The sequence below is a fragment of the Pectinophora gossypiella genome, chromosome 2 (assembly GCF_024362695.1).
Source record: "Pectinophora gossypiella chromosome 2, ilPecGoss1.1, whole genome shotgun sequence".
Classification (NCBI taxonomy): Eukaryota; Metazoa; Arthropoda; class Insecta; order Lepidoptera; family Gelechiidae; genus Pectinophora; species Pectinophora gossypiella.
The window spans coordinates 6,856,929-6,884,840 of NC_065405.1; the positions used below are offsets into that span (position 1 = coordinate 6,856,929).

A 27,912-nucleotide genomic window follows, 5' to 3' on the forward strand; every position below is an offset into this window, starting at 1 on the left:
TCTCGTACGCCCGGCATTTGGCTATAATGGCGTGATAATGTTCCCAGGCTTTTAGCTTACATCACTATTGATAGCTTAGGATACTTTCAGACCCTTTCAATACCGCCAACATCAGCGTTTGAAATTTTGGAAATCATTTTTAAAAGGCCTCTTTCTTTGTGTGTGCTTGGGTGACCCCACGCATCCTACATCCTACGGAATATTAGAACCGATTATGTGCAAGTTTATACGAAATCCAAAAGCTATCATTATTTGAATAAATAAATAAAACTTGAGGATAATGCAGGGGCGATGGTAAGTATATACTACCGTTACGGAGGGATAATCTAAACAAATGCGAGTCTATATCCACCAAGCGCTCAATCAGACTTTAAGGCTGCGACTTGGCTTGTGTCGTAACTTTATATTCGCTGAGAAAGATATTCAGAGAATTTACGTATTATGCATGCAAAGGGAGGTCGTAAGGTCCAGAAGCTGCCGAATATCGAGCGAGGGAACGATCCGAGATAGCTTCCCACCTATGAATTGAATGGCAGTATGGAAATTGTCGACCTTTGATTCGACGTCGTAAAGAGAAGCGCCAAATTACCCAAATACGTGAAACTGGGGCGTTTGTTAGGTCGTTTCTGGTAAGCTATTGTATGGAGCCAAGTCGCGGTACTCGTACTAACAGTTGAGTCCGCTCAAAAGTAATTATTTCCTTTAAGGGCAGGAGAACTTTTGACACGCACGTCACCGTGAAAAATACAACAAGTGTTTCTAAATTCCTTTGTTATGCTTGTTTTTACGTGAAATGTTGGAAAAGTGAAAAATATAAATCACTTCTGAGAATGGATTTGTGTAGAAAATGACTTTTTAATTATTCAGCGGGCACTCCGCTTGGTAGTGAGAGTCAGCTACCGGGAAATATTCAATTAGACGCGTAAAAAGCCCTCGACGAGCGACGAATTAAAACAATAACAGGTCGCGGAGGTAATAAGGAGTGGAGTTGAAACATCATTTACCTGATGTTTTCCTTCCATAAGATATTTTAATTTAAGTTAAGCATTTTATTTTCCATGTTTGTAAAATGTTTTGGCCTCGTCACATTGAATTATGTACAGACTTTTAGCAATTTACGTCTTTGCATTCATGTTTTTGCAGTATTTATAGTATTTGTTAGTGATGTACAGACCTATCTGCCCTCTCTTAGTTTTTAAGTTTATCTCTTTCCGGGTCTGCTTGTAAAGATTTCTACTAGGAATGAGCTGAACCGTTTGTTTGTCTTGTGTTAGTCTAATTGTTTTATATCCTGTTCTGTGTACAATAAAGTATTAAATAAATAATATAGTATCCTGTATCCAGCGGCTCAGTAAGTGTGGGTAGGTACTCAGTTCATCTTACGATGTATGTACCTCTGATTAGAATTGGGAATATCGTCGTGAGTGTATGTTATATTTCCGGTAACATTTTGGATGTCTATCAAGCGAAATATTTTATTTGTAAGTATAAATATTTCAAGCAAATACACATAACGCGGCGCTATGTGAATTTCACCACCATTTTGAAACTATTTAGATTCCGGTAGGCTAAATTTATATGCAATTATTTGGTGCCTATTTCATGTTGTACTTCTTCTTCTATCGTATGGGTTGGCAGGTAAATTACCAACCTCATCAACCCTGATGTCAGGGTTAATATTGAGCCACCAAAGGTCCCTGACGTGGCTCATGTAACGATTACTCACTTACATCAGTAAGTAGTAACCAAGACAACCGACTTTACGTGATAATGATGATGAGAGATGACAGATGATGAGCCTGTAATGTCCTAACCAAACTGGGAATCACAAAGATGATTTTTGTGATATTTCCCCACCGGGATTCGAACCCGGGACCTCCGGATCGTCAGCTCAACGCTCAACCACTGGACCATAAAGGCCGTACTAATATATGTTGTACTAATACAAACAAAATACAGTTGTTTTAACTACATAATTGCTATTTAAACGACTAGTTTCACTCTTCTTCTTCTATCGTGTGGGTTGCGAGGTGGATGACCAACCTTATCAACTCTGGCTCAATCAATCTTGTGGATCAAGTTTCACTTACTCCATATTTATCGAAAATATCGCACGTTAAGTGGCTTAGTTGTGTTGTGCACTGGTAATCAAGAAACCTAACAGAGATAGGAGCGCTCTTGAGAGTCGACCATGCATATCCATACGTTATCCTATCTTGATGGTTATGCCATCTGCTCGTTATTGCAGATGCCTAATATTTGCCTAGGTGTACTGGCAACTCAATATGCCTATGTTCGCAGGACGTTCTGGTTACACAGATGGATAGTAGGTATAGACGGATTAATGTACGTACTAGATCTAGACTGAAACACTGGGGATTAATTTCGGCATAACTACTAGAATATTCCGACCGTATCAATGTTAAAGTTGACAGATTGGCCTTAGTTTAAATATATTTTATTGATTGGTACGGCTTTTGTGGTCCAGTGGTTGAGCGTTGGTCTCACCTGGAGGTCCCGGGACCAAACCCCGGTGGGAACACATCTCTGTCCCTCTCTTTATTTAAGAGCTGCGCTCTTGTCGGTGGAGTAATCGCCATTCCTCTTCTTCCCGCCAAAACCTTCACCTACCTCCTGATACGACCTGCACCTTTTCTTTGATTTGTTTCATAAATGTTCTCCTAGGTCTACCCCTTCCTCTCTTCCCTTCAATTTTTCCTTCTATGATGTTTGTTATAAATAAATCGTGTCATATTAAGTGGCCAATCATATTTCCTCTCCGTTTCTCTATAGTCTTCATTATGGTTCAGCTTATACCCTCCATCTTTCGCCAACACCACATCTCAAACGCTTCCAATCTCTCACTGTCACATAACTCTCTGGAACATATCACAAAAAAAAAACACTTTGTTTAGGACATTGCATGCTGATCACCGGAATGTCCGAATGTAAGATAATCCGCGCTTCGTAAGCCACGTTAAGCTGTTAGTCACGTTTACTACTTACTAATGTAAGTACTTAGTCGTTACATGAATCATGTCAGGGGGTTTTGACGGGAAAATAATCCTGACACCAGGGTTGATGAGGTAGGGTACCTACCTCACAACCCACACGATAGCAGAATTAATTTGTTACTATGTACTTATACGATTATCTAGGGATACCATTTTAGTACGAAATACTTCGAAGATATACGCTATTCAACTTTCATGTATAATATTTATGAAGTTTAGTCAGTATCTCAAAAGCAACATACTACAACTACTTTTGGTACCGGTAGTATCTAAAGACGTATCAATGTACCTCTGTCTACCCCAATAGGAATATAGTCGTGAAATCTCTCGACTAATCATGACAGTCATATATTATATGTTATGTTTTAAAAACGTATTTTTATCCCAAAACTCGTATTATTATTATGCATAGACGTAGACAAATTAAAATCAAAAAGGTAACGAATTTAAGTAATCATATTTATACTTCATAAATATATATAATAACCAAAAGGAAAACGCCAGAAAAATATTAAGTAATTCATTTACCTCATCGAGAGGGATATCATTAAAAACAGTTTTTAAATAAAATTAATCTTTTATTTATTACTTTTTATATTTTTGAAGAATTTCAAAGGTATATATTACTTGCAAAATTGATATTATATTAAAATTAGATTACCCTTACCGTACACAAACGAGAAATACAAATAAAATACGTAATTTCTTGTCTAAATTGTATCACAAAGGAAATATAATATACCTTTTTGGTTGTTGCCAAAAATAACTGATCCTTAGATAATTTGTACCCAGACAAGTTTCTTTGGAACCATAGAAGTTACTTTTGAATATGATCTGTAATTTTAGAACTATAGATTCAATGAGGAACTTTCTAGACTATGTTCCTTAAACACAATATAAATGGCGCCTAACATATTTTTCTTCGTTTAACCTTCTAATTTCATAGATAACAGACATATACATCTTTTATCTTTGTTTTTGGGTAGAAATGATGACCCTTTTTATTACATGTACCCAGGCTCAACTACATCTTCCAACCATGATATTTTGATCAAAATAGAGAGAAGCAATATAGGTAGCAACGTAATTCTTTACATAATTGATCCAAATATCAAGCAGCAATTATTTGTATATATGCTTCTGGCATTACGTTATTCTACAACGCCATCAATATTTTTTTTGGTGAACGTAGCCTGGAAAGTCGCTTATTTTCTCTGGATAATTTACCACATATTTGATCACAATTAATATTTAGTTACATTTATTACATGAAAAAATATGTTGTTTGTTGTGTGTATGTTTTTTTTTTATTTCAGGGAAGAGTGGAAGAACGGAAGAGAGGCCTTTGCCCTGCAGTTTGACATTGGGGGTTATTAATAATAATTATTATTATTATAAATAATATCGAGTAGACGCGACCACGCTGTCATAGAAACTGTACCTAAGCTTTATTTATTACCTAATAGATAAAAATAACTTCTATTTTTTTAATTATTTGAATCATTAATTATATATTTATGCAAGAATTCAGACATTAATAAGTGTGTTGTTACCAGTAACCTAACCACAGATGTGTGGCGGGACACACAACCAACCCACCACCAACCACCCAATTTCGAGAAGACTCAACAAATTCCGTGGTCGGACTACATACAGCTACCTAATTAATCTACCTATAAGGACTTCTAACAAAATTTTGTAACATTAAAAATCACTCCAATTAACAAAACCTCCAAAAATTTTTTGTCTTCAGTAAAATTGATTACAAAATTAGAAATTAGTTTATCTTTAAATAATATAATCTATTATTTCCTAATTTTCCGTTCATATATTGGCAAAGTTCGCCGCAGCGAACATGTATTTTCCTGAAATCTGAAAGGTTCAATTTTTTTTTAAACAATTTTAGGTGCTCCTAAACAACCCATAAACCTGTATTTAAAATTATATCATTATACTAGAACTTTTTTTTGTCAAATAAAGGGTTGAGTTCATAAACTTTGTAAACCAAAATATTTATTTGGTAAACGTTTCAGCTTAGCAGTTCCTGTCAATCGACGACTTATAAGTAGTCGGTAGGTTAGTGGTAGGTACTACTCAGCATTCAGCCACAACATTATGCAGTTTAGATAATTATACTAAGTATATTATATTACTTATCTAACGACACTAATGGTTCAATGTTGAACAAAAATATGAATAGTGTAATTCAAAATAGGAAGCTTAAAATTATATTTTATTTTATTTAGATTTAAGAAAGGTAGGTTAACATATAACGTAAACAGCTTATATACTTCCCACTGCTGGGCACAGGCCTCCCCTCAATTAACTGGAAGGGGCATACTCCACTGCGGGTTGGTGGAGATGTTTTTATGGCAAATAGCCGAGGCCAACTGATTAACGTGCACTTCGAAGCACGGAATCATCTTACTTTTTCGGACAATCATGTGATTCAAGCTAGCAATGTCCTTACCTAACAAAGGACAGACTCACAAAGTGATTTCGACAATGTCCCCGTCGGGAATCGAACTCGGACCTTTAGATCGTGAGCCTAACGCTCTAACCACTACACCACAGAGGCTGTTGAGGAAGGTACTTTAATATAATATCTAATGTACTAATTATTTTTAAAACAAAGGACGACGGCAGGAAAGGAACCCTTCCGAGAGTTATCGGATTTTAGGCTACCCACGGATAATCGGATTACCTTGCCTACCAACTCCAAATTTTCTTAAAGCCTAAGGCTATGTAGAAATCGACGTAGCGCGTAATGAGTTCCATAAACATGTACTCGCTAAAAAATCTTCTTTTGGTAGGCAGTACGTCTTTATATCATCTTCTTTTCTATAGAAATACATATTATCTGTAGGTGTAATATGTATTGACCTGTGTCTTTAGCAATATTTTTGCGAAGTTGGTAGAGAAAGCATATTCCTCAGGGCATCGAGGGACCGCATCTCTATAATACTCATTCGGAACTTCTATTTACTTTACCGATCTAGGAAACTTCTTGAGCGCATTTCAAGCCAGCTAAGTATTGTGAGGGGCTGTCTTTATTGTTAAGATAAGTAGTCATAACGAACGCTGTCTTGCGATCGCTATCTAGTGCTATACGTATATATGTATGTATGCATACAGGGTGTTAGTGACATCGTAACGAATATTAAGGGGAATGATTCAAATCATGATTTTGAGTTAATATTAAGTGGAATTTTTCGTCGCAAAATTCATGATTACTTATATTTTAACATATTTAAATTATTTTCAATTCTATACTTTTGCGATGAAAGATACCACTGCTGAATTATCCGCCTCAGTATTCGTTACGATGTCCACGTACAGGTACGATGGCTACCTACAGGTAGCCATACAAGTACGTGTAGGTGTTGGGGACACCGTAACGAACAAAGAGGGGGATGATTCAGACCATGATTCTGAGTTGGCATCAAGTGGAATTTCCTCTCGGAAATGTCATGAAAATTTTAGTGTATTTTTTAATTATTTTCAGTTCCATACTTATGCGACCAAAAATCCCACTTGATATCAACACGAAATCATGGTCTGAATCATCTCTAAAAGTTTTCGTTACGATGTCACTAACAGCCTGTATATCTACATAATCTCAGTGTTAGGTATACATAATTATATTACTAACGTTTTATTTCTACAAGCAAAAGCTTCTTTGTTACCTAGCTACTAATTAGTATGTTTTGTCCAAAGTATTTTTTACTGATTTAACTCTTCTTTGCGCAGAGAGTTTAAAATATTATTATTAAATATTAATGCTAAATTATGTTTTTCAAGTAGCTATAAGCACTTTAAGAGACGAGTGGGACTTTATTTGTCTAATTTTGATATCTGATTCGAGTAAAAACATTCCACTCAGCAAATCTTTACAAAGGTCCTATCATCTGTGAAAAAAACCTGTTCTTTTTCTCCGAAATTTGCTTTGGCGCGTAAATTTTTGAGGATCAAATCAAATATTATTGTTTTATCAGCAAGATAAGACTGGGCTGTTGAGGCGTCATTTATTTGAATGAAGCCTGTTTTGTTTTGAACTTTTGCGGTAATAAGTACTGAGTAATATTTCAACTAAGTTATTATATTTTAAGTGTTTAGGTTTGAAATCAACTTATCAGCAGACCTAGATTTGTGTAATGTATTTTGATTAACTGGCCGCAAAGTTTAACATAGTTGTGGTACCTATACCGAAGTAGCCGAACAATTCCATCAATGCGAGTGGCTAACCGCACCCATCGGTCATAATGACCGTTTGGATAATCATTCCAAATTCTGAGCAGAACACACTTCAAATTCTTTTTTGATATTTTTGAAGCATGAATGCGTCAAGCTAATTGGTCTCTATGAAAAAATACGTTTTTTCACTTAGATATTTTACATTAGACTCAAAAAGCATTGCTGTTTGAACCGATTTATAAAATATAAATGACGAACTCTTTGTTCGTGTAAAAATACGTGAATAAATGTTTAAAAAGCAAAAGCCCACTGCCCCACGGCGGCTGGAGTTTGAAACAGTAAACATCCTTCATGGAAGCAAATAGGCGTTATTTTAGATCGAATAAGAAAAAGTGAATAGTTGCGCGAACGGCTCCCGGTCGCGCGATAAAGGACGAAGTTTTATTCAAACAAACCAACTGTTTTGGGACACTCATCTCTATTCTGCGCGTTATGGTAGCAGCTGTCGCTTAATTTACACCGACTATGTGACGTACGCCAAACATTTCGGTACAGAAAACTATTGCAAATGTTTTTATTTGTAGTCTACGACACACATCAGCAACGAATGTATGCTAAAACGTGCGTGTTCGCTCACTTTTGTTTCTTTTCTCTTACGAATCCTTCTTCCGTCTGACGATACATTCTAAGAATAACAATATGCCTGTATTTCGAAAATATACGCACTACTCTGGTCAAAGTTATAGTTATTTCTACATTTCTTTTACGGCGCAATGGCGTTACGGTTTCGACTCCCAGTTAGATGTTTGGAAACAAAACTTTTTAGATAGACTCGGGTCTGAGTGTTCAACCCACAGTGAAACAGCATGGTAAACCCTATTTACAAAGCGAAGTTTGTGTGTGCCATTTATTCGTCAAGAAAACGAAGATGCCACTTCGATCACACGACTGTGCGTTGTGTCACAGTCAATGGATCTTAATTGTAGCAACTCATTATTATTACTTATTATCTTTTATAAAATTTTCCATTATTGAAGAGTATTTCAATCAAGTTGCAATTTAGTTACGAATACAGCTTTATAGTAATTTGCGCCTACTCAAAATATGAAGAAATTGAAATCAATTATTCTCCGGAAGTTATGAACCACTAGTCTGACGTTCTTTATACATTACGAATTCCTTCTTATTTAAAGAATTCTCACACAGATAACAGTTATGGTCGACTTGAAAGAATTCGTACGGTTCGGAAGAGCACGCAGTCTTATTTACTGTGCTTTTTTATCATCTTAAAGTCACTCACTACTCAAATTATGATAATGCGACAGGGTTCCAATCTTAAAACATGGTATGCGTACGCGTGTCGATTATATCGAAAGAATGCGAATATAACAAAAATACAAAATATCTACAGTTAATAATAACACGAATTCGAAGTAACTTTTCGAGCCACAATAGGATTTCATACATTATACAGGGTGTTAGTGACATCGTAACGAAAAAAAAAATGGAACGCCTATTTTATTGTACTAAAAACGATGGTGGGTGTTTTTCTTGTCGCAAATGTTTAATTAAGATTTTCAATTTTTACTGTGCCGCAATGTAAGTCGAACAACGCGCCACACAGACGCTAAACTTACGCGCGGCTACGTTACGCGTGTGAGATACGATGTTGATATCTAGGTAGGAGTTTTCATTCTCTTGTATTTAGATGCTTAGTAGTGGTTCAACGTTTAAAAATGTTGTTTGTTGAAGTAGAACACCTACTGCCACAATTTTTCACGCACGGTACCTACCTACCAGTTATTAAAACGTTCCTAACTTATTAACAATAAAAACTCTACTCTTGCCTTACCTTAATTGTTATTCCTTCGGATGAAGTACCTAGGTAGGTACCCTAGAACATGTCACGTCACGTAGGTATGCAACATCGCGTTTCCTCCGCGGTAGGTAGGTATCACACGCACTCACAAACACAACACCTTGCTCTTTAATAAACATCAACAATCTTCCATACTTTTGCGCAGTAAATGGTCTATGATCTATCATCATAGTCGACACTACTCATTTACAGAATGAAACAAACACTCACAAACACGAAAAAAATATCCTCGAAAAACATCACGCGATTCGGGTCAAGCTTAGTATTCGACTGAGCGGAAGCGCGCGGCGGCGGCGTTAGCGCAAAGCATCAAAGGCGCCGACTAAGGGCGCCGACGACGCACCGGCCGCGGCCGAGTCGAGCCGACGACTAGAGAGAGAGAGAGAAGTATGTTTATGGTGCAAGTGACAGAGAAAGAAATAGTATCTGTTCGTATGCCTAGTTTATTGGCGAGCGTTGCCCTTGACCCGTGCGCCGGCTATTCACCTGCGCATAGCTGAAGTTGTAGATACGTTATTATTATTATTGATGACATTGATAAAATTTAATAATTAGTAATTTTTATTTGTTTATTTTAAATGTGCGTTCTATGCAGCTTAAAACACAATATGGGACTGAAAAAAAACTATTTTTTTTATGAATTTGGCGACAGGAAACTTCACTTGATACCTATCAACTCAAAGAAATACCTAGTATCTGTTCGTAATGCCTACTTTATTGGCGCGCGTTGCGTTGCATCAAGACAGATCAAACAAGCCCTAACTCGGAGGTCTTGCGTCCCAGGATCCTTTAATTATGTCTTAGAACCTTCTTGGCCTATGTGGTCCAGTGGTTGAGCGATGGGATGCGGAGGGTCCGGGTTCGTATTCCGGTGGGGACATATCACAAAAATCTGTTTATAAGGCCTTTGGTTGGGACGTTACCGGCTGATCACCTGATTGTCCGAAAGTAAAATGATCCGTGCTTCGGAAGGTACGTTAAGTCGTTGCTCCCGTCTACTAGGTACTTATGTAAGCACGTAGCCGTTACATGAATATTGTACACAGAACAGGATAGGTTTAATTAGTTCTTTACTGATGATTTAACAATGAGATTTAAAACTACGAATAACTTAGTACCTCGGTACGGTACCAACATGTAACAAGAAAAATAAGATCACTCCACTCGGACAATTTTTTTCTTTGAACATGCCGACATTGCCTACGCGGCGGAGTTGCCGAACTATCGATAGGTAGATTATCAATTGTTGAACTTGAAAATTGTCTAAACTATCGAAAGTAGTGATAGTACATTTAGATCGATACTAACGATAGTACCGATAGGTCTTGCTTTGTAACAATAATGGGTATTGATCTAAAAGATTTATTTATTTATTTATTTTCGATTTTTGTGTAGCGAGGTTTTGCGTAGGTACTTACATACTAAGTTGGTGGATGGTTGACATAGTAGGTAACTAATTACCTAATCTGTGGTGGTTGTGTTAGTTGGTTGTTAGTTATTCTAATGACAACAAAGAATACAATTATTTACTGTTTCAACTGTTTTAGGTAGATAATGGCCCTGATTCCTATGAGTAAATGAATGAATAACCCGGTCGAATCAAAAAGGTATCTCGCTGGTAACTTAATTCTGTCGGTTGTTTTAGATTTCTGCTTAAAATTGACGTGTATTCCATAAATTTTATGCCTTTTGATTATCCGTCCATTTAAGAATAAGAATAAAATAAATTTATAATTTACGATAGACAGAGAAAGAAATAGGATCGGTTCGTAGTGCCTACTTTGTAGGCCGCGCCGCTGCCGGCGTGCGGCGCGGGGCGCGCGGAGCGGGGCGTGCGGAGCGGGGCGCGCGGCGCGGTGCGTGTGGCCGTTGACCCGTTCGAGCAGCTGTTGTCTCCATTACATCGAAAATTTTCGATAATTTGTCATTATTGTTTTTTTTATTGAAATTTGGGTTCTATGCAGCTAAAAGCACAATATGGAATTGAAAATAATTAAAAACAAAACTCAAAATTTCATGAATTTTGCGACGGAAAATTCCACTAGATATTAACTCAGAATCATGGTCTGAATCATCCCTTTCAGTATTCGTTACGATGTCACTAACACCCGGTATGGAAGCGATCCCTCACAGTGGAATATATAACGGAATTGAATTTGTTACACATGTTCACCGGTAAGTATATTTATATGAACGAGTACCCATACCTGGAATTCACCTCGTTTTCCTCTAAGGAAGATTTCACATTACTTATACATAAAGAATCTTGTTCGCGCGCGTCAAGTAATAAAAGTTATGTAGGTGTGAATAATATATAAAATCAATTTCTGACCATACTACTTCTTTTCTTATCAGCCTAGTGTTGGTTGTGAAATCAATGACAGACATCATCAGAATAGGCTAGTTTCCAACTAGTCAAATTAGTTACTTTTAAGTTTTTACTAAACGTCAAAACATGAAATAACTAAGGAATTTGTATGAAAAAACAACCCACGTCTTCTTCTATCGTGTGGGTTGTGAGGTGGATTACTAACCTCATCAACCCTGGTGTCAGGGTTATTATTGAGCCGCCTAACGCCCCTGACATGATTTATGTAACGAGTACTTACTTACATCAGTAAGTACATTGTTTTAAGTTTACGCGGTTATTATCATAATTAAAACAACAACAGCAACAGTGTCGAAATATCGGGAGTCTCATATCCCCATTTAAACGCGGTAAGAACCCGTTATTATGTGTTTTAATTATCAGTAAGTAGTAACCGGGACCAACAGCTTAACGTGCCTTACGAATAACGGATCGTCTTACTTTTGGACAATCGGATGATCAGCCTGCAAAGTCCTAGGGATGACAAGGCGATTTTTATGATATGTCCCCACCGGCATTAGAACCTGGGGCATTCGACGAATCGTGAACTGGTGCGTAAGTTTAACTTAAAAAAATGATCTACTCACGTCAGTTAGATAAGTGACCTGAAGGATTTATTTGGTTGTCGGAAGACATCTTAAAAATAATTTAAAAAATAATAATATTTTTTTATTTAATGAAATAAAAATTTATTTAATAAAATAAAATAATAAATCTTACTGTTAATTGTCTTTAATATAGTTAGTCAAACTGCTCTCTAGACAACCCTGAGATCAACTGGGGTTCTAAGTTGAAGTCGAATTCAGTACACGTTGTCATACGGAACTCTCGTCCCAAACAATTTTGCTCATACAAAGTTGCGCTATTATAATATTTGCGCAGAATGAACGACGGCTAAGTATTAAGTTTTGCCAAGCCTTCTTCTTACTAAAGTAACACTACTTCAATATTAATTAAGTACGTAGCAACTTTACAAGCGCAGTCCATTTGAGTAAGGCAAGCTTAGTCTTAAGTTAAAGTAAAGCAAGTGTTCCAAAATGCATTCTTCTATTTGTCTTCATGTGATAGAATTACGAACAGGAAAAGTTTGTTTCTTCGTGAAGTTTGTTCATTTGACACCACTGTAATTTGGCAGACAATTGTGACAGAAGATTGCACTTTCACGTGTAAATTATTTTACTGTCTCTTTTTTAAGTTAAAGAATCAACAAATTCAAATTCAAAAATATCTTATTCAGTAGGTAAAATAGTTACACTTTGAATCATCAATTTTTACATAACGAACGTCTCATTCGCCTAAAACTACTGCAGCTTCTCACAACCTGTATAGCCGGGGAAAAGAAGCTGCAAGAAAAACCTCGGCACAGGGCCCTAGACGTTCTTTAAAAAAAAAAACATATAATATTAGTATACAATTGAGTAATTTAGCTACCTAATATCAGTTCTCAGACAGTTAATCCCATGCATTCATATCTTCTAAATAATCGTCGTCGTCAACATCGGCCTACTTCGGTTCGCTTCTCGGCATCCTTAGTTTGCCCACACATGTATTGTTGTCTTAATATAAAAATATCCGAAGCAAACCTACGAATATTCATATAAATAACTGAATGCTTTCTAAATATTTATTTTAGGAAGATACCTACATCTTTTTCATTTTTGTCTATTTTATTTTCTTATTCATAAAGCCCTCGTCAGAACAAAATGTCATACATTATGTGATACTTGATGAACAAAGGGTAGATCAGACTGGAGGTTTATTCATTGTGCGACTAGCGAACACTCAGTCGCGGACGTGCCCTGAAACCCAGATCTAGCTAAAGGCAAAAGGCCACGTAATTAAACCTCATTTATCCTTATTTATGGCGTGAGCTAATCCCAAAGCGGATATACGTAATAGTGTTTGCCGCCAAATTAATTTCCATTACAGAGAAGAAAATGCGACGTGAATGATGTGATGTCACCGGTAAATAATTACCATGGAAATATGCAGTAGAGGCCTTTATTCGGACTCTTAAATTATTAAATTAAATGGAAAACCATTATGTTCGCCGCAAAAATATGGGACAGCCCCGGGATTGCCGTTGTACTTTGATTAAAACCCGCACGTGTAATAAAATTCTGCGCGCTCTCGCTGTAATCGGAATCCATTTTTTTTAAAACGGCGACTTAACAATATTGCGCCACTTACATACGCCAGAAAAACTTAGTAGGTACATATTATTGTTTATTTGGCTGTGAACTATGTTCGCACATCATACGCAGAGTTTGATTCGTCTCTGGCACAGTTTGGTTATAAATAAAACAAGGCTTACGGTAAAAATACCGATAGAAACAAATAAAAGGTCTACGTTTTCTTTTAAATTCGCCCCCAGGGAGCTTTCATACCGCCATGTTAGTTATTCGGACTGTTCGCACATATTTTACCGTGTCAGCGTTTGTTTTACAGTCTTTTTGCCGACATTTTTCATTCGCAATTGATTCACTGGCCCATAAATCGTTCGGCAGTAGATTAGAGAGTAAAGGATAAACTTCAAATGAACATTATCAATGAAACGGGAAATACCGGTATTTGATTATGGGTATTTTGTACTTTTTTATGTTGAATAACAACCGAGTTTTTTGCTTCCTTATTTCCCTTCGCGCCAGTGGAGGGTTACTTCAATTCCCAAACATCATTTCTCATACTATTCGATTCGACATCATTTCTCATTCGAGTCAATTCATACTTAGGTAACCTACTGATTCGATTAGAATATAAGATGCTAATTCCATGCTCCACCTTGCCTGTGCTCCAAAAATACTTTACCTGAAACAAAATAAAAACAATGAATAGGTAACACGCAATACCTAGTTACATATCGTCACTGGAAAGGCAAAATTACGTAAGCGCCAAAATAGGTATTTTGGGTTTTTTATATATTCGGAATCAGCGTTTCATGCTGCGTCGATCTGTCTGGGTAGCATTGCGATACGAGCACTTTTTTGGCGCTTACGTAAATTTAAAAATAGTTGATTTTTTTCAGTTCCAGTTTCTTAAACGACAAGATTTTGGTGTATTTTTCGTGGCTGGTGTATAAGTAATATTGTGTTCCTATATAATAACTACATATTAACTTTAAGTAAATTTGCCATTCTATAGTTTGAAAAGTGTCATTTTATTAGTAATTTTGGACTACTGAAAATAAAAATTAAACTATGTATAAGTCATTTTTATCTACAGCTTTTAAAATAAGTAAGGCGTATAAGAAAAAATGTCTTAGCATGTTTATGCAGTGAATGGCGTATAAGTAATTTTGACTTACAGTATTTAAAATAAGTAAGGCGTATACGTAAATTTTACTTCGCATTTTTATGCTGTTATTAAGCAAGTTTGTAGGCTAGCAGTAAGTTTCCCATGAAGTATTTTTTTAACAATAGTTCTAAAAGTAAAACTATTTTAGAATTGATTAGCGACCCGCCCGGCTTCGCTCGGGTGCAATGCTGAGGAAAAAATGAAATTATTTACGACATCACATTAAAAAACTCAAAAATAATAGTATTTCTCCACTATTTATTGGATGTTAATTATGCATATCAACCTTTCTCTTGAATCACTCTATCTATTACAGAAAATCGCATCAACATCAGTTGCGTAATTTTAAAGATTTAAGCGTACATAGGGATATAGGGACAACAAAGCGACTTTGTTATGCATTTTAAGTTCTATCGTTTGCATATTTGGCGCCAATTTTGAATTTAGAACTCAAAATTAAAATTTGTTGGAATTTAGAATATCATAACAATTCAAAGCATTAGAATTTATGCAATTGTTTAATCACAGCGTTGGTTAGAATCTGTCAGGTCACGTCCGAAAATGAATCTTAAAAAGGAAAATGTCCGTGCAATAACTTTCTATAACTTTCGAAGAGGCCTAACGCGACTTCAGTGATTCGAAGAGTTAACATCTGTATTCTGCGATGAAGTGCCATGTCTGCGGACCATCGAACGCTGGTATTTAGAATTCGAGCATGGACATACCACAATCAGTCACAAATCTCGTGAAGGACGTCCAAAATCCGCCTTCACTGAAGATAGTATCGTTGCTGTGAGACAACTTATCCTCGAAAATCGTCATGTGACATACCGAGAAATGGAGGCGTTATTAGGCATTTCAGAGACAACCATTCAAAAGATATTGTATGAGGCACTTGGTGTGAGAAAACTAGTTTTCCGTTGGATCCCGCATTTGCTTTCTGACGATCATAAGGCGGCCCGCATCAGATGGTGTAAGAAAACTCTTCAGAGGTGCAACCGAGGAGAGTCAAATCACGTGTACGACATTAACAGTGGTGACGAATCTTGGATTTATGCCTACGATCCTGATTCCAAACAACAATCTACAGTTTGGGCCTTCCAAGACGAGTCAAAGCCGACTAAAATTGTTCGCTCTCGAAGCACTTCAAATAAGATGGTGGCTACCTTCGTGGCGAAAATCGGTCATGTTGTGACAATTGCACTTGAAGATCGTAGGACGGTTAATGCGGATTGGTATACCACAATTTGTTTACCACAAGTCATCGCCGAACTTCAAAAATCTAACCCAAAGCGATGCATCATCCTGCACCATGATAACGCAAGCTCACACACCGCTCGTCAAACGATTGAGTGTTTGAAACAGGAAAACGTAGAAATTCTTGACCATCCTCCATACAGTCCTGACCTAAACTCCAATGATTTCTTTACATTTCCTAAAATTAAGAAGACTCTTCGCGGTGGAAGGTTCCTGTGCGGTGAAGAAGCGGCCAACGCTTTCAAGTCAGCCATTTTGAACACCTCTACTTTGGAGTGGAATAAATGTTATAATAACTGGTTCGAGCGAATGGAAAAGTATATTAAAATTCGTGGTGAATACTTTGAAAAACAATAAAATGTACTTACTATAAGGATTGATTGATTGTTTGTTTTTTTTCCTTCAAACGACAAAACTTAAAAGGCGTGCCTTATACTATGTAGTAACGTCGTTTGCGTAAAAAGTAGAAGCTTTTCTAAAATATGTATTGATTAAATACTTTCATAACCGATATTTTAATAGCGCAAGTAGGTATTTTTAATTTTTAGTTAAGAAATATTTTAGTACTAGGCAGAACAGCTAGCTAATAGAATAAAAACGTGGGGCCCATTATCTATTCCTGTATTTCTTTCTACTATACTAAGTTTCGATTGCATTGACTTACTATAATCGTAACTGGAGATTTTGACAGTCAATAACCAGCCGTGGGAGCTTCACCAACGAACGCCGATCTCATGATCTACCAAAGTATAAAGATACCAAAGTCTAATATGCTTAAAAGCTATTCTGCCTAGTACTAAAATATTCCTGAACTAGAAGTTCAAAATACCTACTTGTTGTGGTTTGGGCTGCTTAGTTTACCTACCAAGCAAACCCTGGTGTTAGCGTTCTTTTATGAACCGCCTTTCGGCCGCTGACATGGTTCATGTTATGACGACCACTATCATCAGAGATAGTAATGACCGGGACCACCTACGTAGGTTGATAGGTAAGTAACTATTTATTTATTTTCTAGTTTTCACTGCACATAAAATAAAACTGTTTAACTATAGATAATTTATTACAAACTTATTCCTAAATACATAGCCCTTCCAGAGACTTGACTAGGGTACTTTTTCTATTTCTATTTTTGACCCAAATAAATACCGTACGGGTTGAGATAAATAAAACCGATTAAAAAGAAACTTTTACATACATCTAACGGTTTATACGCTATTATTTATACTTTATGTAACTTTATTTCTGGCACTTTAGTATTTTAATAGCCATTTTTATAAATCAATTAAAGTAATAAGTAGTTTAAGGAGGTATTAAGAATAATAATTTGTCTCTTACGTCTTTTTACCCATGTAAGATATTACAAAAACTTACTTTAAAGAATTTTTGGTGAACTGACATAGTCAATCGATCACTTTTTAGGCAATTTTTACATAATGAGAGCAGATGTGTAAAAGTCGTTACAGTAACTTTTACTCCACTAACATTACAGTATTGTTATATTTAAAGAAATATTGTCGTTCTCGTATGCATTGTCGTAAGAGCTGTAAGTAATTTTGCTTCCAAATAATATTTTAACCAGATGGCGGTTAAGTAAATTTGCTTTACTGAAAACTGAAGTCATTTTTACGTAAGCGCCACTATATCCTAAAATAGCAATCCAACTGTTATGATATGTATTGCTGGACATAGAAAATTAAAAAACAATGTAACCTTACCTTGACATCATTTAAATTGGATAATTGGGTAAAAAGTTATGATAAAAAAACGAAAAAATGAAACTTTAAACGGCTTTTTCTCGAAATGGCCTTTTGGCGCTTACGTAATTTTGCCTTTCCAGTGACGATATGGTTATTGGTGAACTGCGGGTAAAAAGAGTTAATCCATGATAAAGCAATGGATTATGTTCTCATTTTTCAAATATATCTTTGTACAGTGATATTTTAAGTAACGAAATTTAATATCAATTTAATTTAATTATCATATTCATATCTTAGGACTCCGTATCAACAGCGGCTGCAAATTATCTTCGATTACATGTAGCTCTTAATTTTAAATTATGTTAACTAATTAATGTTGGAGCCTAGGGACTCGTACGACAACATGCATGCGACTCCAACACGGGGAGAAATACCCCATCCCTTACCCCTTTTCTCGCCAGACCCCCAGGTCTTTGTCGTACTGGTGAGAAAAGGCCAGACGGCTTAACACTGGTGCTGTAGCAGAGGGGAAAAGCCTATTGTGGGACGCAACTGGCGTAACCACTTTCGCTGCGTCCCATCTCAAGGGATTCGAACCCGGGACCTCCGGATCGTCAGCTCAACGCTCAACCACTGGACCATAAAGGCCGTACTAATATATGTTGTACTAATACAAACAAAATACAGTTGTTTTAACTACATAATTGCTATTTAAACGACTAGTTTCACTCTTCTTCTTCTATCGTGTGGGTTGCGAGGTGGATGACCAACCTTATCAACTCTGGCTCAATCAATCTTGTGGATCAAGTTTCACTTACTCCATATTTATCGAAAATATCGCACGTTAAGTGGCTTAGTTGTGTTGTGCACTGGTAATCAAGAAACCTAACAGAGATAGGAGCGCTCTTGAGAGTCGACCATGCATATCCATACGTTATCCTATCTTGATGGTTATGCCATCTGCTCGTTATTGCAGATGCCTAATATTTGCCTAGGTGTACTGGCAACTCAATATGCCTATGTTCGCAGGACGTTCTGGTTACACAGATGGATAGTAGGTATAGACGGATTAATGTACGTACTAGATCTAGACTGAAACACTGGGGATTAATTTCGGCATAACTACTAGAATATTCCGACCGTATCAATGTTAAAGTTGACAGATTGGCCTTAGTTTAAATATATTTTATTGATTGGTACGGCTTTTGTGGTCCAGTGGTTGAGCGTTGGTCTCACCTGGAGGTCCCGGGACCAAACCCCGGTGGGAACACATCTCTGTCCCTCTCTTTATTTAAGAGCTGCGCTCTTGTCGGTGGAGTAATCGCCATTCCTCTTCTTCCCGCCAAAACCTTCACCTACCTCCTGATACGACCTGCACCTTTTCTTTGATTTGTTTCATAAATGTTCTCCTAGGTCTACCCCTTCCTCTCTTCCCTTCAATTTTTCCTTCTATGATGTTTGTTATAAATAAATCGTGTCATATTAAGTGGCCAATCATATTTCCTCTCCGTTTCTCTATAGTCTTCATTATGGTTCAGCTTATACCCTCCATCTTTCGCCAACACCACATCTCAAACGCTTCCAATCTCTCACTGTCACATAACTCTCTGGAACATATCACAAAAAAAAAACACTTTGTTTAGGACATTGCATGCTGATCACCGGAATGTCCGAATGTAAGATAATCCGCGCTTCGTAAGCCACGTTAAGCTGTTAGTCACGTTTACTACTTACTAATGTAAGTACTTAGTCGTTACATGAATCATGTCAGGGGGTTTTGACGGGAAAATAATCCTGACACCAGGGTTGATGAGGTAGGGTACCTACCTCACAACCCACACGATAGCAGAATTAATTTGTTACTATGTACTTATACGATTATCTAGGGATACCATTTTAGTACGAAATACTTCGAAGATATACGCTATTCAACTTTCATGTATAATATTTATGAAGTTTAGTCAGTATCTCAAAAGCAACATACTACAACTACTTTTGGTACCGGTAGTATCTAAAGACGTATCAATGTACCTCTGTCTACCCCAATAGGAATATAGTCGTGAAATCTCTCGACTAATCATGACAGTCATATATTATATGTTATGTTTTAAAAACGTATTTTTATCCCAAAACTCGTATTATTATTATGCATAGACGTAGACAAATTAAAATCAAAAAGGTAACGAATTTAAGTAATCATATTTATACTTCATAAATATATATAATAACCAAAAGGAAAACGCCAGAAAAATATTAAGTAATTCATTTACCTCATCGAGAGGGATATCATTAAAAACAGTTTTTAAATAAAATTAATCTTTTATTTATTACTTTTTATATTTTTGAAGAATTTCAAAGGTATATATTACTTGCAAAATTGATATTATATTAAAATTAGATTACCCTTACCGTACACAAACGAGAAATACAAATAAAATACGTAATTTCTTGTCTAAATTGTATCACAAAGGAAATATAATATACCTTTTTGGTTGTTGCCAAAAATAACTGATCCTTAGATAATTTGTACCCAGACAAGTTTCTTTGGAACCATAGAAGTTACTTTTGAATATGATCTGTAATTTTAGAACTATAGATTCAATGAGGAACTTTCTAGACTATGTTCCTTAAACACAATATAAATGGCGCCTAACATATTTTTCTTCGTTTAACCTTCTAATTTCATAGATAACAGACATATACATCTTTTATCTTTGTTTTTGGGTAGAAATGATGACCCTTTTTATTACATGTACCCAGGCTCAACTACATCTTCCAACCATGATATTTTGATCAAAATAGAGAGAAGCAATATAGGTAGCAACGTAATTCTTTACATAATTGATCCAAATATCAAGCAGCAATTATTTGTATATATGCTTCTGGCATTACGTTATTCTACAACGCCATCAATATTTTTTTTGGTGAACGTAGCCTGGAAAGTCGCTTATTTTCTCTGGATAATTTACCACATATTTGATCACAATTAATATTTAGTTACATTTATTACATGAAAAAATATGTTGTTTGTTGTGTGTATGTTTTTTTTTTATTTCAGGGAAGAGTGGAAGAACGGAAGAGAGGCCTTTGCCCTGCAGTTTGACATTGGGGGTTATTAATAATAATTATTATTATTATAAATAATATCGAGTAGACGCGACCACGCTGTCATAGAAACTGTACCTAAGCTTTATTTATTACCTAATAGATAAAAATAACTTCTATTTTTTTAATTATTTGAATCATTAATTATATATTTATGCAAGAATTCAGACATTAATAAGTGTGTTGTTACCAGTAACCTAACCACAGATGTGTGGCGGGACACACAACCAACCCACCACCAACCACCCAATTTCGAGAAGACTCAACAAATTCCGTGGTCGGACTACATACAGCTACCTAATTAATCTACCTATAAGGACTTCTAACAAAATTTTGTAACATTAAAAATCACTCCAATTAACAAAACCTCCAAAAATTTTTTGTCTTCAGTAAAATTGATTACAAAATTAGAAATTAGTTTATCTTTAAATAATATAATCTATTATTTCCTAATTTTCCGTTCATATATTGGCAAAGTTCGCCGCAGCGAACATGTATTTTCCTGAAATCTGAAAGGTTCAATTTTTTTTTAAACAATTTTAGGTGCTCCTAAACAACCCATAAACCTGTATTTAAAATTATATCATTATACTAGAACTTTTTTTTGTCAAATAAAGGGTTGAGTTCATAAACTTTGTAAACCAAAATATTTATTTGGTAAACGTTTCAGCTTAGCAGTTCCTGTCAATCGACGACTTATAAGTAGTCGGTAGGTTAGTGGTAGGTACTACTCAGCATTCAGCCACAACATTATGCAGTTTAGATAATTATACTAAGTATATTATATTACTTATCTAACGACACTAATGGTTCAATGTTGAACAAAAATATGAATAGTGTAATTCAAAATAGGAAGCTTAAAATTATATTTTATTTTATTTAGATTTAAGAAAGGTAGGTTAACATATAACGTAAACAGCTTATATACTTCCCACTGCTGGGCACAGGCCTCCCCTCAATTAACTGGAAGGGGCATACTCCACTGCGGGTTGGTGGAGATGTTTTTATGGCAAATAGCCGAGGCCAACTGATTAACGTGCACTTCGAAGCACGGAATCATCTTACTTTTTCGGACAATCATGTGATTCAAGCTAGCAATGTCCTTACCTAACAAAGGACAGACTCACAAAGTGATTTCGACAATGTCCCCGTCGGGAATCGAACTCGGACCTTTAGATCGTGAGCCTAACGCTCTAACCACTACACCACAGAGGCTGTTGAGGAAGGTACTTTAATATAATATCTAATGTACTAATTATTTTTAAAACAAAGGACGACGGCAGGAAAGGAACCCTTCCGAGAGTTATCGGATTTTAGGCTACCCACGGATAATCGGATTACCTTGCCTACCAACTCCAAATTTTCTTAAAGCCTAAGGCTATGTAGAAATCGACGTAGCGCGTAATGAGTTCCATAAACATGTACTCGCTAAAAAATCTTCTTTTGGTAGGCAGTACGTCTTTATATCATCTTCTTTTCTATAGAAATACATATTATCTGTAGGTGTAATATGTATTGACCTGTGTCTTTAGCAATATTTTTGCGAAGTTGGTAGAGAAAGCATATTCCTCAGGGCATCGAGGGACCGCATCTCTATAATACTCATTCGGAACTTCTATTTACTTTACCGATCTAGGAAACTTCTTTAGCGCATTTCAAGCCAGCTAAGTATTGTGAGGGGCTGTCTTTATTGTAAAGATAAGTAGTCATAACGTAGATACGCTGTTTTGCGATCGCTATCTAGTGCTATATATATGTATGTGTGTATACAGGGTGTTAGTGACATCGTAACGAATATTAAGGGGAATGATTCAAATCATGATTTTGAGTTAATATCAAGTGGAATTTTTCGTCGCAAAATTCATGATTATATTTTATTTGAATTATTTTCAATTCTATACTTTTGCGATGAAAGATACCACTTGCTATTAACTCATAATAATAAGCTGAATTATCCGCCTCAGTATTCGTTACCATGTCACTTACGCCCCTCACACGTACCTACGAACAAAGAGGGGGATGATTCAGACCATGATTCTGAGTTGGCATCAAGTGGAATTTCCTCTCGGGAATGTCATGAAAATTTTATTGTGTTTTTTAATTATTTTCACTTCCATACTTATGCGACCAAAAATCCCACTTGATATCAACACGAAATCATGGTCTGAATCATCCCTAAAAGTTTTCGTTACGATGTCACTAACACCCTGTATATCTACATAATCTCAGTGTTAGGTATACATAATTATATTACTAACGTTTTATTTCTACAAGCAAAAGCTTCTTTGTTACCTAGCTACTAATTAGTATGTTTTGTCCAAAGTATTTTTTACTGATTTAACTCTTCTTTGCGCAGAGAGTTTAAAATATTATTATTAAATATTAATGCTAAATTATGTTTTTCAAGTAGCTATAAGCACTTTAAGAGACGAGTGGGACTTTATTTGTCTAATTTTGATATCTGATTCGAGTAAAAACATTCCACTCAGCAAATCTTTACAAAGGTCCTATCATCTGTGAAAAAAACCTGTTCTTTTTCTCCGAAATTTGCTTTGGCGCGTAAATTTTTGAGGATCAAATCAAATATTATTGTTTTATCAGCAAGATAAGACTGGGCTGTTGAGGCGTCATTTATTTGAATGAAGCCTGTTTTGTTTTGAACTTTTGCGGTAATAAGTACTGAGTAATATTTCAACTAAGTTATTATATTTTAAGTGTTTAGGTTTGAAATCAACTTATCAGCAGACCTAGATTTGTGTAATGTATTTTGATTAACTGGCCGCAAAGTTTAACATAGTTGTGGTACCTATACCGAAGTAGCCGAACAATTCCATCAATGCGAGTGGCTAACCGCACCCATCGGTCATAATGACCGTTTGGATAATCATTCCAAATTCTGAGCAGAACACACTTCAAATTCTTTTTTGATATTTTTGAAGCATGAATGCGTCAAGCTAATTGGTCTCTATGAAAAAATACGTTTTTTCACTTAGATATTTTACATTAGACTCAAAAAGCATTGCTGTTTGAACCGATTTATAAAATATAAATGACGAATTCTTTGTTCGTGTAAAAATACGTGAATAAATGTTTAAAAAGCAAAAGCCCAATGCCCCACGGCGGCTGGAGTTTGAAACAGTAAACATCCTTCATGGAAGCAAATAGGCGTTATTTTAGATCGAATAAGAAAAAGTGAATAGTTGCGCGAACGGCTCCCGGTCGCGCGATAAAGGACGAAGTTTTATTCAAACAAACCAACTGTTTTGGGACACTCATCTCTATTCTGCGCGTTATGGTAGCAGCTGTCGCTTAATTTACACCGACTATGTGACGTACGCCAAACATTTCGGTACAGAAAACTATTGCAAATGTTTTTATTTGTAGTCTACGACACACATCAGCAACGAATGTATGCTAAAACGTGCGTGTTCGCTCACTTTTGTTTCTTTTCTCTTACGAATCCTTCTTCCGTCTGACGATACATTCTAAGAATAACAATATGCCTGTATTTCGAAAATATACGCACTACTCTGGTCAAAGTTATAGTTATTTCTACATTTCTTTTACGGCGCAATGGCGTTACGGTTTCGACTCCCAGTTAGATGTTTGGAAACAAAACTTTTTAGATAGACTCGGGTCTGAGTGTTCAACCCACAGTGAAACAGCATGGTAAACCCTATTTACAAAGCGAAGTTTGTGTGTGCCATTTATTCGTCAAGAAAACGAAGATGCCACTTCGATCACACGACTGTGCGTTGTGTCACAGTCAATGGATCTTAATTGTAGCAACTTATTATTATTACTTATTATCTTTTATAAAATTTTCCATTATTGAAGAGTATTTCAATCAAGTTGCAATTTAGTTACGAATACAGCTTTATAGTAATTTGCGCCTACTCAAAATATGAAGAAATTGAAATCAATTATTCTCCGGAAGTTATGAACCACTAGTCAGACGTTCTTTATACATTACGAATTCCTTCTTATTTAAAGAATTCTCACACAGATAACAGTTATGGTCGACTTGAAAGAATTCGTACGGTTCGGAAGAGCACGCAGTCTTATTTACTGTGCTTTTTTATCATCTTAAAGTCACTCACTACTCAAATTATGATAATGCGACAGGGTTCCAATCTTAAAACATGGTATGCGTACGCGTGTCGATTATATCGAAAGAATGCGAATATAACAAAAATACAAAATATCTACAGTTAATAATAACACGAATTCGAAGTAACTTTTCGAGCCACAATAGGATTTCATACATTATACAGGGTGTTAGTGACATCGTAACGAAAAAAAAAATGGAACGCCTATTTTATTGTACTAAAAACGATGGTGGGTGTTTTTCTTGTCGCAAATGTTTAATTAAGATTTTCAATTTTTACTGTGCCGCAATGTAAGTCGAACAACGCGCCACACAGACGCTAAACTTACGCGCGGCTACGTTACGCGTGTGAGATACGATGTTGATATCTAGGTAGGAGTTTTCATTCTCTTGTATTTAGATGCTTAGTAGTGGTTCAACGTTTAAAAATGTTGTTTGTTGAAGTAGAACACCTACTGCCACAATTTTTCACGCACGGTACCTACCTACCAGTTATTAAAACGTTCCTAACTTATTAACAATAAAAACTCTACTCTTGCCTTACCTTAATTGTTATTCCTTCGGATGAAGTACCTAGGTAGGTACCCTAGAACATGTCACGTCACGTAGGTATGCAACATCGCGTTTCCTCCGCGGTAGGTAGGTATCACACGCACTCACAAACACAACACCTTGCTCTTTAATAAACATCAACAATCTTCCATACTTTTGCGCAGTAAATGGTCTATGATCTATCATCATAGTCGACACTACTCATTTACAGAATGAAACAAACACTCACAAACACGAAAAAAATATCCTCGAAAAACATCACGCGATTCGGGTCAAGCTTAGTATTCGACTGAGCGGAAGCGCGCGGCGGCGGCGTTAGCGCAAAGCATCAAAGGCGCCGACTAAGGGCGCCGACGACGCACCGGCCGCGGCCGAGTCGAGCCGACGACTAGAGAGAGAGAGAGAAGTATGTTTATGGTGCAAGTGACAGAGAAAGAAATAGTATCTGTTCGTATGCCTAGTTTATTGGCGAGCGTTGCCCTTGACCCGTGCGCCGGCTATTCACCTGCGCATAGCTGAAGTTGTAGATACGTTATTATTATTATTGATGACATTGATAAAATTTAATAATTAGTAATTTTTATTTGTTTATTTTAAATGTGCGTTCTATGCAGCTTAAAACACAATATGGGACTGAAAAAAAACTATTTTTTTTATGAATTTGGCGACAGGAAACTTCACTTGATACCTATCAACTCAAAGAAATACCTAGTATCTGTTCGTAATGCCTACTTTATTGGCGCGCGTTGCGTTGCATCAAGACAGATCAAACAAGCCCTAACTCGGAGGTCTTGCGTCCCAGGATCCTTTAATTATGTCTTAGAACCTTCTTGGCCTATGTGGTCCAGTGGTTGAGCGATGGGATGCGGAGGGTCCGGGTTCGTATTCCGGTGGGGACATATCACAAAAATCTGTTTATAAGGCCTTTGGTTGGGACGTTACCGGCTGATCACCTGATTGTCCGAAAGTAAAATGATCCGTGCTTCGGAAGGTACGTTAAGTCGTTGCTCCCGTCTACTAGGTACTTATGTAAGCACGTAGCCGTTACATGAATATTGTACACAGAACAGGATAGGTTTAATTAGTTCTTTACTGATGATTTAACAATGAGATTTAAAACTACGAATAACTTAGTACCTCGGTACGGTACCAACATGTAACAAGAAAAATAAGATCACTCCACTCGGACAATTTTTTTCTTTGAACATGCCGACATTGCCTACGCGGCGGAGTTGCCGAACTATCGATAGGTAGATTATCAATTGTTGAACTTGAAAATTGTCTAAACTATCGAAAGTAGTGATAGTACATTTAGATCGATACTAACGATAGTACCGATAGGTCTTGCTTTGTAACAATAATGGGTATTGATCTAAAAGATTTATTTATTTATTTATTTTCGATTTTTGTGTAGCGAGGTTTTGCGTAGGTACTTACATACTAAGTTGGTGGATGGTTGACATAGTAGGTAACTAATTACCTAATCTGTGGTGGTTGTGTTAGTTGGTTGTTAGTTATTCTAATGACAACAAAGAATACAATTATTTACTGTTTCAACTGTTTTAGGTAGATAATGGCCCTGATTCCTATGAGTAAATGAATGAATAACCCGGTCGAATCAAAAAGGTATCTCGCTGGTAACTTAATTCTGTCGGTTGTTTTAGATTTCTGCTTTAAAATTGACGTGTATTCCATAAATTTTATGCCTTTTGATTATCCGTCCATTTAAGAATAAGAATAAAATAAATTTATAATTTACGATAGACAGAGAAAGAAATAGGATCGGTTCGTAGTGCCTACTTTGTAGGCCGCGCCGCTGCCGGCGTGCGGCGCGGGGCGCGCGGAGCGGGGCGTGCGGAGCGGGGCGCGCGGCGCGGTGCGTGTGGCCGTTGACCCGTTCGAGCAGCTGTTGTCTCCATTACATCGAAAATTTTCGATAATTTGTCATTATTGTTTTTTTTATTGAAATTTGGGTTCTATGCAGCTAAAAGCACAATATGGAATTGAAAATAATTAAAAACAAAACTCAAAATTTCATGAATTTTGCGACGGAAAATTCCACTAGATATTAACTCAGAATCATGGTCTGAATCATCCCTTTCAGTATTCGTTACGATGTCACTAACACCCGGTATGGAAGCGATCCCTCACAGTGGAATATATAACGGAATTGAATTTGTTACACATGTTCACCGGTAAGTATATTTATATGAACGAGTACCCATACCTGGAATTCACCTCGTTTTCCTCTAAGGAAGATTTCACATTACTTATACATAAAGAATCTTGTTCGCGCGCGTCAAGTAATAAAAGTTATGTAGGTGTGAATAATATATAAAATCAATTTCTGACCATACTACTTCTTTTCTTATCAGCCTAGTGTTGGTTGTGAAATCAATGACAGACATCATCAGAATAGGCTAGTTTCCAACTAGTCAAATTAG

The 27,912-nt window shown here is 36.3% G+C and overlaps 1 protein-coding gene and 1 long non-coding RNA gene across 8 annotated transcripts in view; one reads left to right on the forward strand and one right to left on the reverse strand.

Annotated features, from left to right (window-relative positions):
• The window catches only part of LOC126376923 (low-density lipoprotein receptor), a 217,859-nt gene that overhangs the window by 117,053 nt on the left and 72,894 nt on the right, over positions 1–27,912 (reverse strand). The window lies entirely within an intron of this gene.
• On the forward strand, positions 8,980–26,220 carry LOC126377480 (uncharacterized). The gene is made up of 2 exons (XR_007567861.1): positions 8,980–9,085; positions 25,498–26,220. It is a non-coding gene; the product is annotated as an uncharacterized LOC126377480 (long non-coding RNA).